Source organism: Mobula hypostoma, chromosome 12 (genome assembly GCF_963921235.1).
Source record: "Mobula hypostoma chromosome 12, sMobHyp1.1, whole genome shotgun sequence".
In the NCBI taxonomy this organism is placed as follows: Eukaryota; Metazoa; Chordata; class Chondrichthyes; order Myliobatiformes; family Myliobatidae; genus Mobula; species Mobula hypostoma.
Genome location: NC_086108.1, coordinates 36354956 through 36366999, shown reverse-complemented (window position 1 = coordinate 36366999; position 12044 = coordinate 36354956). Strand labels below are relative to the sequence as shown.

The 12044-nt window shown below is 39.5% G+C and overlaps 1 protein-coding gene across 1 annotated transcript in view; it reads right to left on the bottom strand.

Annotated features, from left to right (window-relative positions):
- Positions 1 to 12044, bottom strand: part of cdc73 (cell division cycle 73, Paf1/RNA polymerase II complex component, homolog (S. cerevisiae)) — a 341062-nt gene that overhangs the window by 95636 nt on the left and 233382 nt on the right. The gene's annotated exons all lie outside the window — the stretch shown is intronic.

Sequence of the window (12044 nt, the reverse complement as noted above, 5' to 3'; positions counted from 1 at the left end):
CCTACATGCAGCACTGTTGCAGGAAAGCTGCATCTATCATCAAGAACCCCCACAATTCACGCCATGCTCTCTTCTTGCTGCTGCCATCAGGAAGGAGGTACAGGAGCCTCAGGGCCCACACCACCAAGTTCAGGAACAATTATCACCTCTCAAACCACGTGGCTCTTGAAGCAGAGATTACTGCACTCACCCTATCACTGACCTGTTCCCACAACACATTGGCTCACTTTCAAGGACTCATCTCATGTTCTCAATATTTATTGCATATTTATTTATTATTATCATTTCTCTTTTTCTTTCTTATTGTATTTGCAGTTTGCTGTCTTTTCCATATTGGTTGCTTGTCCTTCCTGTTGAATGCAGTCTTTCATAGATTCTATCGTACTTCTTGTATTTACTCTGATTGCCCACAGGAAAGTAAATCTCAGGACTGTACAGGTTTCCCCCGCTATCCAAAAGTAGAGCATTTCTATGAAACCTTTCATAAGCCAAAATGGCGTAAAGTGAAGAAGCAATTACCATTAATTTATATGGGAAAAATTTTTGAGCATTCCCAGACCCAAAAAATAACCTACCAAATTACACCAAATAGCACATAAAACCTAAAATAACACTAACATATAGTAAAAAGCAGGAATGATATAATAAATACACAGCCTACATAAAGTAGAAATAATGTATGTACAGTGTAGTTTCACTTGTCAGAATTGGTAAGATTTAGCCAAAACAGATCTGTAGGAAAAAAATTGGCACATACACGCATGCGCACACACACCTGCCCGCGCAGGGCTTCACAGTCATGGTAGTCTTTCTCGGGGTAAACACAAGTTTAAAGCAGGCGCCTTTTTTCATAAAAGCGAAAATCCTCCTGATTTCTCTTGATTAGCGAAAACAGGTACTAATGTAGGTCTTTTGTAAAAGCGAAGTGGCGTAAAGCAAACTTTCGTAAAACGGGGGACACCTGTATTTGGTAACATATATGTACTTCGATGAAAAATTTACTTTCAACTTTACTTTGAACTTTGAAGCAGTGTGTGTGAGAAAACTTTGGGTTGCAGAAAAACCTATTAAAATTTTGATTGCAATCTATTAATATTTCGAGATTGTGGTCTAAGTAATTAAAAAGTAGGCAGAATTAAAACAGTGGCCAAAGTTATGAAACTTTCTATGAGCTGTTACCTGAATAAAACACCTCAGTTTGATAAAATTAATCAAAAAATGCAGATGAAAAATACCATCTATGTTAAGTTTATTAAGAATAAGAAGGCATATGATAAGATCCAGAGACTGCTTGTGGGAAAGGAAAAGCCTGGAATGCGTGAGCCAATGATAAGACGGAATGCGTGAGCCAATGATAAGAATACTCAGTCAGTTTGGTAAGTGTGCAAGCAAATGATAAAGTTAAAGGTGCATATAAACACTTTTACTAATCGACTGGGAAAGAAACACAAAAGGTCTGATAGAGACAATAAAAATTCTAATGAACAAATCACTGCGTTAATCAAATGAGTGAAAAAGCATCATGACAACTGTAATCAACTGAAATGCAGTGTACGGAGCTTCAAAGCAGACTGGGTCAATTTCAAAGAGCCAAGCCAGGCCTTCAAGTGGGCAGTTCTGCTAGTGACACTTCCAGTGACACTTCTAGTGATGCTGCCAGTGCCACTACTTCTGACACCCCTACATCGGAAATCCTCGAAAATGACACATTCCAAACTCCGATGAACTACAGCCTATGTTGAACAGTCATCCAACACAGCACCACCATCTGAACTCAGAGGAATTACAAGATGGACATGACATGGACTCTGCAATGGCCCCTATCAACTCAAGTGAGGATGATAGTGATGAAACAATAAAATGGACAGTCATGTCACAGCTGGTTCCAATAAAGACTGAGGGACTAAAGCTCCGCAGGATTGAAGATGAAACTATTACTAGTCAATGCACTGGCAAGCTAATAGCAGATTCATGAACAATTTCTCAACTGCACAACTATCTGCTGAAGGGCAGTAAGCACTCAGACAACCCTGTGACTCTTAATGAAGAACTGAAGGCATTTTAAACTTTAAAGGCAACACTGTGCACTGTACCTGCATTAAGAAACCCTGATACAGGTAAACTATTTACCCTCTATGTCAACAAGAATCACATGATAGCAGTGTTAACTCAAAAACATGAAGACTGACAGCATCCTGTTGGTTATTACTCTGCCAAAGACTTTTACACAAATTGTCCCTCAATTATTGAGATGAATTCCAGGCTCCTAGTACCTCTGTGCCACAGGCAAAACTAAGAGCTCTGACTGAAGCCTGTAAGTTGGTAGAAGAAAGATTAGCTAATATCTACATTGATTCTCGATACGCTTTTGGAGTTCTTAATGATTTCGGAAACTTATGGGGACAAAGGGGATTTCTTACAACTGTAGGAACCCCAATCAAGATTGGTCAACTGGTACAAGAACTTGTAATGTCATACAACTGCATCAGAAGGTGCTGTGTTAAAATGTAAAAGCCACTCCAAACTCACTACAATGAAAAGCCATGGAAATGCATTCGTCGATGAAATTACAGAAGGGGTAAAAGAAGTAAAAAAAAAAGTAAAAGACCACAAAGAACACATGCAGTGAAGCCGACAACTGGAATTATGGAAATGAAGATGAAGTATACATCACAGATTGACATACAAGATATTTAAGATGCAAGCTCAGTGCATTAACTGGGAAAAGTGGCTCTGGATGGAGAATGATGGGAGATTAAACAATGAAGCAGTATGTAGGTATGGCACAAAAACAAGCAACTCCAACTATGTTGCTTCCTTATCTGATACAGCAGACACACTCCCTAAGACAGAAGAGCAAAAGATGATCGACAAATTCTCCCAATGGTGGTGGAATCCAGAGTTCAGAACGCAAAGATGCAGCCAGAAAATGAATCTTGGAGCAATGGAAACGTTAACATAGTTAAGTGTTACTGCCCCACCTGGTTAATTTTTACACCTACAAGTAGACTACATTTCTTTGCCAAAATGTCAGGATACTCAGACATACTGGTAATACTGGACAGGTTTTTAAGATGGGTAAAAAACTATTTCAGCAAGAAACGTCACTGCCACACTCTGACCAAGGAACACATTTCACTGGGAGTGTTTATTAGGAATTATAGTGACTGATGAATATTAGTGGTCTTTTCATTGTCTACATCACCCAGTCATCAGGGCAAGTTCAAAGATCAAAGTACATATTAAAGACAATAATATAGGAGCAGAATTAGCCCATTTGGCCCATCGAGTCTGTTCTGCCATTTCATCATGACTAATGCATTTATCCTCTCAGCCCCAATCTCCTACCCTCCCCCCACATCCCTTCACGCCCTGACCAATTGAGAATCTATCAACCTCTGCCTCAAATACACATAAAGACTTTGCTTCCACAGCTGCCTGTGGCAACTAATTCCACAGATTCACCACACTCTGGCTAAAGAAATTCTTCATCTCTGTTCTATAAGGATGCCACTCTATTTTGAGGCTATGTCCTCAGGTCTTAGCTCCACACAATACGCCAAGTGAGGCCTCACCAGTGCTTTATAGTCTCAACATTACAACCTTGCTTTTATATTCTAATCCTCTTGAAATAAATGCCAACATCGCACTTACCTTCCTCACCAGACTCAAACTGCAAATTAACCTTTAGGGAATCCTACACAAGGACTCCCAAATCCCTTTGCACCTTAGATTTTTGTATTTTCTCTCCATTTAGAAAATAATCAACCTTTCATTTTTTCTACCGAAGTGCATGAGCATACACTTCCTGACACCGTATTCCATCTACCACTTCTTTACCCATTCTCCTAATCTGTTTAAGTCCTTCTATAGCCACCCTATTTCCACAAACTTATCTGCCCCTCCACCTATCTTCATATCATCTGCAAACTTTGCAACAAAGCCATCAATTCCATCATCCAAATCATTGACATATAACGTAAAAAGAATCGATCCCAACACAGAACTCTGTGAAACACCACTAGTCACTGGCAGCCAAACAGATAAGGCACCTTTTATTCCCACTCTTTGTCCGCTGCCAATCAGCCACTGTTTTACCCATGCTAGTATCTTTCCTGTAATACCACGGGCTCGTAGCTTGTTAAGCAGCCTCATGTGAGGCACTTTGTCAAAGGCCTTCTGAAAATCCAAGCACACATCAACTTTTATCTAACATGTTTGTTATTTCTTCAAAGAATTCCAATTGATTTGTCAGGCAATACTTTCACTTGAGAAGACCATGCTGACTACAGTCTATTTTATTAGGTGCCCTGAAACTACATCTTTAATTATCAAACTCCAATATCTTCCCAGCCACTGAGGTCAGACTAACTGGCCTATAATTTCCTAGCTGCATGGAGTGACATTTGTAATTTTTCAGTCTTTCAGAACTATTCCAAAATCTCAACAATCTCTTCAGCCACCTCTTTCAGAGCCCTGGAGCATAAATAATTTTGTCCAGGTGACTTATTTACCTTCAAACCTTTCAGTTTCCCAAGAACCTTCTCTCTCGTAATGGTAACTTCACACACTTCATCTGGAACTTTCAACATACTGCTAGCGTCTTCCATAGTGAAGACTGATGCAAAATACTTAAATCAGTACATGTGCCATTTCCTTGACCCCCATTACTGTCTATTCAGCATCATTTTCCAGCAGTCCAATATCCACTCTTCCCTCTCTTTTACCCTTTATGTACCTGAAGAAACTTTTGGTATCATCTTTAATATTATTGGCTAGCTTACCTTCGTATTCCATCTTTAGCTTCTTAATCACTTTTTCAATTGCTTTCTGTTGGTATTTAAAAGCTTCCTAATTCCCACTAAATTTTGTTCTATTATATGTCCTCACTTTAGCTTTTATGTTGGCCTTGACTTACCTTGTTAGCCATGGTTGTGTCATCTTTCCTTTAGAAGACTGCTTCCTCTTTGGGATGTATATATCCTGTGCCATTGCTGCTCTGCCATCATCCCTGCCAGTGTTCTTTTCCAATCAACTCTGGGCAATTCCTCTCTCATGCCTCTGTAATTTCCTTTACTCCACTGCAATAATTATACATCTGACTTTAGCTCTCAAGTACCAGAGTGAATTTGATCATATTATGATCATTTTCCCCTAAGACTTCCTTTACCTTAAGCTCTCTAATCAATTTCAGTTCATTACACAACACCCAATCCAGAACAGCTGATCCCCAAGTGGGATCAACCAAGAGCTGCTCTAAAAAGCCATCTCGTAGGCATTCCAGAAATTCCCGCTCTTGGAATCCAGCACCAACCTGGTTTTCCCAATCTACCTGCACACTGAAATCCCCTAAGACTATTCTAACATCCTTTTGGCATGCATTTTCTGCCTCCCGTTGTAACTTGTAGACTACCTCCTTACTACTGTTTGGGGGTCTATATATAACTTTCATCAGGGTCTTTTTACCCTTGCAGTTCCTTAGCTCTATCCACAATGAGTCTACATTTTCTGATCCTATGTCACCACTTTCTAATGATTTAATTTCATTTTTTACCAACAAAGCCACACCACCCCCTTTGCTTTCCTGCCTGACCTTTTGATATAATGTGTATCCCTGGACATTCAGCTCCCCACTATAATATTCCCTCATCCCACACACAGCACAAAACACTGCCTCTGGAGCCATTCTCACTATACTATGCACTAATAGATGAGGAATGAACAAATAAGAACAGAGAGAGAGACAAAGTTACAAGACAATCTACCTCACCCAAACCTGATCTCACCTAAGCCCGATGAGCCAAAGCCATTCTAAAGAATGGCGCACTCAAAAGAATGGCTGCTTGGTTTCACTTGAATTATTCCTATTTGCCCTTTCTAATGAAACCCTTTTGCTGACTGGTCACTCCTCAAATCAGAAAAACTACTGCAAAACTCTGCCTTCAAAACCTGAAACTGGCACTCTGATTAAAAAGTAGCTCTTTTCGTGCACGAATTGTCCAACTCAGAGAAAACTGGCTGGAACTCTGCTTTTCAAATCTCCAATGTAGAAATGCAGACCTGACTGAAAAGATAGCTCCTTTTTGCACTGCCACTTGCTGATTGTTCGCTCCTCAAATCAGAAAAAAACTGTCACGAAACTCTGCCTTCAAAACTTGGATCTCTACCCTGATTCAAAAAGTAGCTCTTTTCACACACCCCTGCTGTGGATTGACATCAAATAAAATCCTGTGATTCATTTCCCGTGGACATATTCAGCAAATCTATAGAATAGTAATTATAACAAGTCGAACAAATGAATGGAACCATCAAGCAACAACTGGCTAAGTATCACAAGGAAGGTGTACCATGGTCTAAGGCTCTTCCTATGGTCTGGTGTAGCATTGAACCCCAAACAAGAAAACTAAATTAAGTCAATTTGAGGTGATAATAGGACGTTCTATATCACTGCTGGGAGCCCTCAATCTCAGAGAGGCTGACATATACATTATAGCAGTGTAGTTAACTTTTGTATGAAATTAAGTCAAGTTGTACAGTCTGCTTCTCAGCCGGCTTCTGTCAATTTGAGTAATCCAAAAGGAGGAGGACACACTCTGTCCTGATTAAGGAGCACGTAAGGAACCACTGAGAACTTGATGGGAAGGTCCGTATCAAGTGCTGTTAATTACCATCTCAGCAGTGAAGATGGAAGACAAAAGTAAGTCGACGTACGTCAGCCAATGCAAATGAGCGAAAAGGGTACCCAATGAGGACAATAAGCACGGTGGTTAACATGATAGTAACCTCTGACTCACTGCCTCTGCTGCTGAGCTACAGTGAGAGAAATCACTCTCCAGTCAGAAGACTTTGCCAAAATCAACAACTACTGGGCATAATGAAGTTTATTTTGATATATTTGTTGTTATACTTTCACTAATACAATGATCATGCCCCTCGCATACTGCTTTATACCAGATCTTTTAAGCAAATTTAATCAGCATTTGGGAAATTACAGCTCATCTGACCCTTTTAATGTCTTATCCTAGGATCTCGAAATGTGTATGATAAAGTTATTAAATCTTTTCATGTGTTCACTATAAAATCTACCTTTAACTTGAATTCTGAAGGAAACATTCCAGTAGGGCATATATCGCGTAATTACAAATTACATTGTTCTAAATGAGGTCATGAGTCTGGAATTTTCTGTGATGATATCCAACAGAAAAATATTACAATTTAGCAAGGTCTTGCTAGTAAGGAAGTCTATGTTCATGGAACAATATGTACTTCATGTGCAGAAATGGAGCCTACAATTTTCTTACATTTAATGGGTTAGGAGCTTGTTATCTATAGTCTTTCTTGCTATGTGACATACACACCAACACACTTTACCTTTACCTTCCAAATCTAGAAGTAAACGAGACATTTCAGGAGGAGATAGTTTTGCATCAATTTTATTCCCATTTGCGAGGAGTACGAGAGAGATTTAAAATTTTGCAGCAGCTTTAGAAATGGCAAGCACTGCTGATGCCTTGGGGAAAGTAACAATGGAAATAGTGCCCATACATAGGAAGGGTGGGGAGGGGAAACATGTGCAGTAATAGGCAAATAATATACTTACATACCTGACAAGTCTGAAGATATAACTAATTTGGCTGATCATATCCATAAGGAAATAGCTAAAATACGTCAATCTGATGGATAGGATTTCTTTGATTGGTTTCATTTAAATCTCGGAAACTCGGGTGAATCAATTATTTGTCTTGATATGCCTTATCATAATTTACGTCTTTATTATTTGTTTATAGGTAATCACTAATAGAATAGTTCAAACTCGCATAAGTGTGCCTACTAATCTGACTAACCATGATATAATCCTATGAATACTTTGAAGAACATATGCCCTTTGATATTTTTATAATTTAGATGGTTTTTGATTATTTCATACTTGACATGGATACAATATACATGTAACTGTTTAGTATGTTTCCTAGTGGCCATAGTATGCATATACAGTTGTTCAATGTGTCCCCTAATGGTTACATTTGTATGATTCTGGAAAGCTCTGGAAGATTATCTGGCACTGCATTATATGAATAGGGTCCATCTAACTGGTTACCTCTCATCTGCAAATTTGAATGAATGTTCCTCATCTTTAGGGTATAAAAGTTGATGAGGTTCTGCCATATTTTAGTATTTGTCTTGCTTTCCTTTTGCTTCTCTTTCCCTTCACTCACTAGCCTCTGCTCCTGTTACTGTCCATTTGTCATTGCAAACCCCCACATCACTGATGATCCCACAATCTCGGACTCCGAAGCTGACGTGCAAGCTGCCTTCAGAGAGGTGAATCCACAAAGTATCTGGACAGGTTGGAGTACCTGGCCATGTACTGAAGACCTGTTCTGACCAATTGGCTGGTGTATTTACTAAGATCTTGAATTTCTTGTTTCAGCAGTGTGTGGAATCCATCTGCTTCAAGCAGGCTTCAATTATACTAGTGCCCAAGAAGAGCATGGTGACCTGCCTCAATGACTATCGCCCTGGTGCTCTTATATCCACAGTGAAGAAGTGTTTTGAGAGGTTGGCGATGAAACACAACTCCTGCCTGAGAAGCAACTTGGATCTGCTCCAATATGCCTACTGAAGCACAGGTCCACAGCAGAGGTCACCTCATTGGCTCTTCACTCAATCCTGGAACATCTGGATAGCAAAGATGCATACAGTATCAAGAAAAAGTTTGCGAATCCTTCACAATTACCTGGCTTTCTGCATTAATTACTCATAAAATGTGGTCTGATCTTCATCTAAGTCACAACAATAGACAAACACCATCTGCCTAAACTAAAAACAAGCAAAACAATTGTACTTCTCGTCAATACTGAGTACACTATTAAAACTATCACAGTCTAGCTTCCAGAAAGTGTGTGAACTTCTGGGTTAATGCCTTCAACAAAAGCTCTTTGGAGTCAGGTGTTCCAATCAATGAGATGAGATTGGAGGTGTGGGTTGTAGAGGTGCCCTATCCTATAAAAAAGACACACAAAGTCGGGTTACTGACAGAGCCATATCTTCTCAAGAAACATCTGCTTCATGTGCACTGTGCCTCAATCAAAACAACTTTCAGAGGGCCTTAGAAGAATTGTAGAGATGTATGAAGCTGGGAAAGGCTACAACAGCATTTCTAAAGACTTGAGTGTTCGTCAGTCCACAGTAAGAGAAAATGTCTACAAATGGAAGTCAGTCAGAACTGTTGCTACTCTCCCTAGGAGTGGGCATCCCGTAAATATCATACCAAGAGTACAACGTGCAATGCTGAAGGAGGTGAAAAAGAACCCAAGGGTAACAGCAAAAGACTTGCAGAAATCTCTAGAACTTGCTAAAGTCTCTGTTCATGTATCCACTATAAGAAAAACACTGAACAAAAATAGTGTTAATGGAAGGATACCAGAAAGGAAACCACTGCTCTCCAAAAAAAAACATTGCAGCACAACTCAAGTTTTCAAACAACCACCTAGATGCTCCTCAAACCTTCTGGGACAATGTTCTGTGGACAAATCTGACAAAAATTGAACTTTTTGGCAGAAATGCACACTGCTATGTTTGGAGGAAAAAGGGAACTGCACACCAACAGCGAAACCTCATCACAACTGTGAAGCATAGTAGAAGGAGCATCATGGTTTGTGGTTGCTTTGCTGTCTCAGGGCCTGGACAGCTTGCAATCATTGACGGAAGAATGAAATCAAGACATTTTACAGGAGAATATCAAGGTAGCAGTCAGTCACTTGAAAATTAATAGAAGTTGGATGATGCAACAATGATCTGAAACACAACAGTAAATCAACAACAGAATAGCTTTAAAAGAAGAAATTTCCTGTTTTGGTATGGCCAAGTCAGAGTTCAGACCTTAATCCAATTGAGATATTGTAACATGACCTGAAGAAAACTGTACATGTAAGGTATCCCAGAAATACTGATGAACTAAAAGAGTTTTGTATGGAAGAATGGTCTCAAGTTCCTCCTCGTCGTTGTGCAAGTCTGATAAGCGGTTACAAGAAACATTTGGTGAAGGTTATTGCTGCTAAAGGAGGTTCTACTAGTTATTAAATACAAGGGTTCACATACTTTTTCCAGCCTGGACTGTGAATGATTAAGCAATGTGTTCGATAAAGACATGAAAAGTACAATTGTTTGCGTGTTATTAGTTTACAGATTATTTGTCTATTATTGTGACTTAGATGAAGATGAAGATGAGACCACATTTTATGAATAATTAATGCAGAAAACAAGGTTGTAAACCCAACCAGCTCCATCATGGGCACTAGCCTTCCCAGCATCAAGGATATTCCAAAATGCAGCATCCATCATTAATGACTCCCATCACCCAGGACATGCCCTCTTCTCATTGCAGACATCAAGAAGGACATAAAGGAGCATGAGGACACACACCAGTGTATCAGGAACAGCTTCTTCCCCTCAGTCATCAGATTTCTAAATGGAGAATTAATTTTTTTCTTCCTGTCTTTCTCCACTGCTTATTTAATTTTGAATAATATTTATTGTAATTTAGATTTTTTATTATTATGTACAGCAAGTACTGCTGCTGCAAAACAAATTTCATGACATATGCTAGTGATGTTAAACCTGATCCTGATTCTGTGTTAAATAAATGGGAAACTACATCGCACACTATCTGGAATAGAATGTGATTCACTTGAGTTATTCACTTTGGTATAAATATAGGCAAAGTTCTGAGAAATTTGGCAATCAATGGAAACCTGAGCATTGTGATACATGAACAAGCAATTAACACACATATACAACAAACAATTGGGAAAGCAATTGATAAGTTAGTTTTAGTAACAAATTTACTTAAGTACAAAACTCAATCATATGGAAATATGCCTGGAGTTCTAAATATAGTTTAATTTCTTTATGCAAGCAAATGCATGCAAGGTTGGGCTTCCAGTCAAGACGGGAGGAGGGGAGGAGAAGATGGCGACGCGACACAGCGCGCGCAGCCGCTCCGAAATGATATCGGTATTTGTTAAGTAGGTACCGTGCACAATCCTGATTTGATGGAGACAGACATGAGAAGCACAGAGGAACATCTGGAGAAACTTCTGAAATGCCCACTTCGCTGCCACTGCTACTGTGCGATCGAGAATCTCCGGAGCAGAAGGTCCCAAATCCTCAGCTTTGCCTATTGCCTGTTGCCAAGGCCGGGGTCAGGGTCGAAGCGCTTGGCAGAGATGGTGCTTGGTGCTCGGTGTTGGAGGGCTGGTCGGAGGCTCGAAGTTTTCGGACGGACTCAAGAGTCAGTTCTGGTCGGGTGCTTCCAAGATGTTGCATCAGCAAGTTTGCGGCGCTGGAGGCTCATGGAAAGGGAGAGTTTTTCTTCCTTCTACCGTCTGCGTGAGATGATGGGACTTTCGAAAGACTTTGAGACTTTTTTTTACCGTGCCCATGGTCTGTTCTTTATCAAGTAACGGTATTGCTTCGCACTGTTGTAACTATATGTTATAATTATGTGTGGTTTTTGTCAGTTTTTCAGTCTTGGTTTGTCTTGTGTTTCTGTGATATCATACTGGAGGAATATTGTATAATTTCTTAATGCATGCATTACTAAATGACAATAAAAGAGGACTGTGTCCTCATAATCTGATCTAATCTAATTGCTGGGATAAAGGCACATTCCCAAGACCTGAATGAATCTACATTCCCTCTGAGGTGATCTCAACGAAACAAGCTTGAAAGAGTTGATACCAGATCGGCATTTTCCTTAGTTGAGTAATATAAAATGTGGGATTAGGTTGGAATGGGGAAAGATTTCTTGACTCAAATGCCATGAAACTTTTAGAATTCTCTGTCCCAAAGAGTTGTAAATCCTCAGTCATTTATTATAAATTGAGGACTGAGATTTGATAAACTTTTTAGACATTAAGATGGATAGAACAACCATATATTTATCAATCATGAGGGCTCAAATAGCTTATTGTTGCTTCTCTATATCGCTTCATCCTTACTCCTAACATATTAGAAATATTCAATCCATGTAACAGGCACAC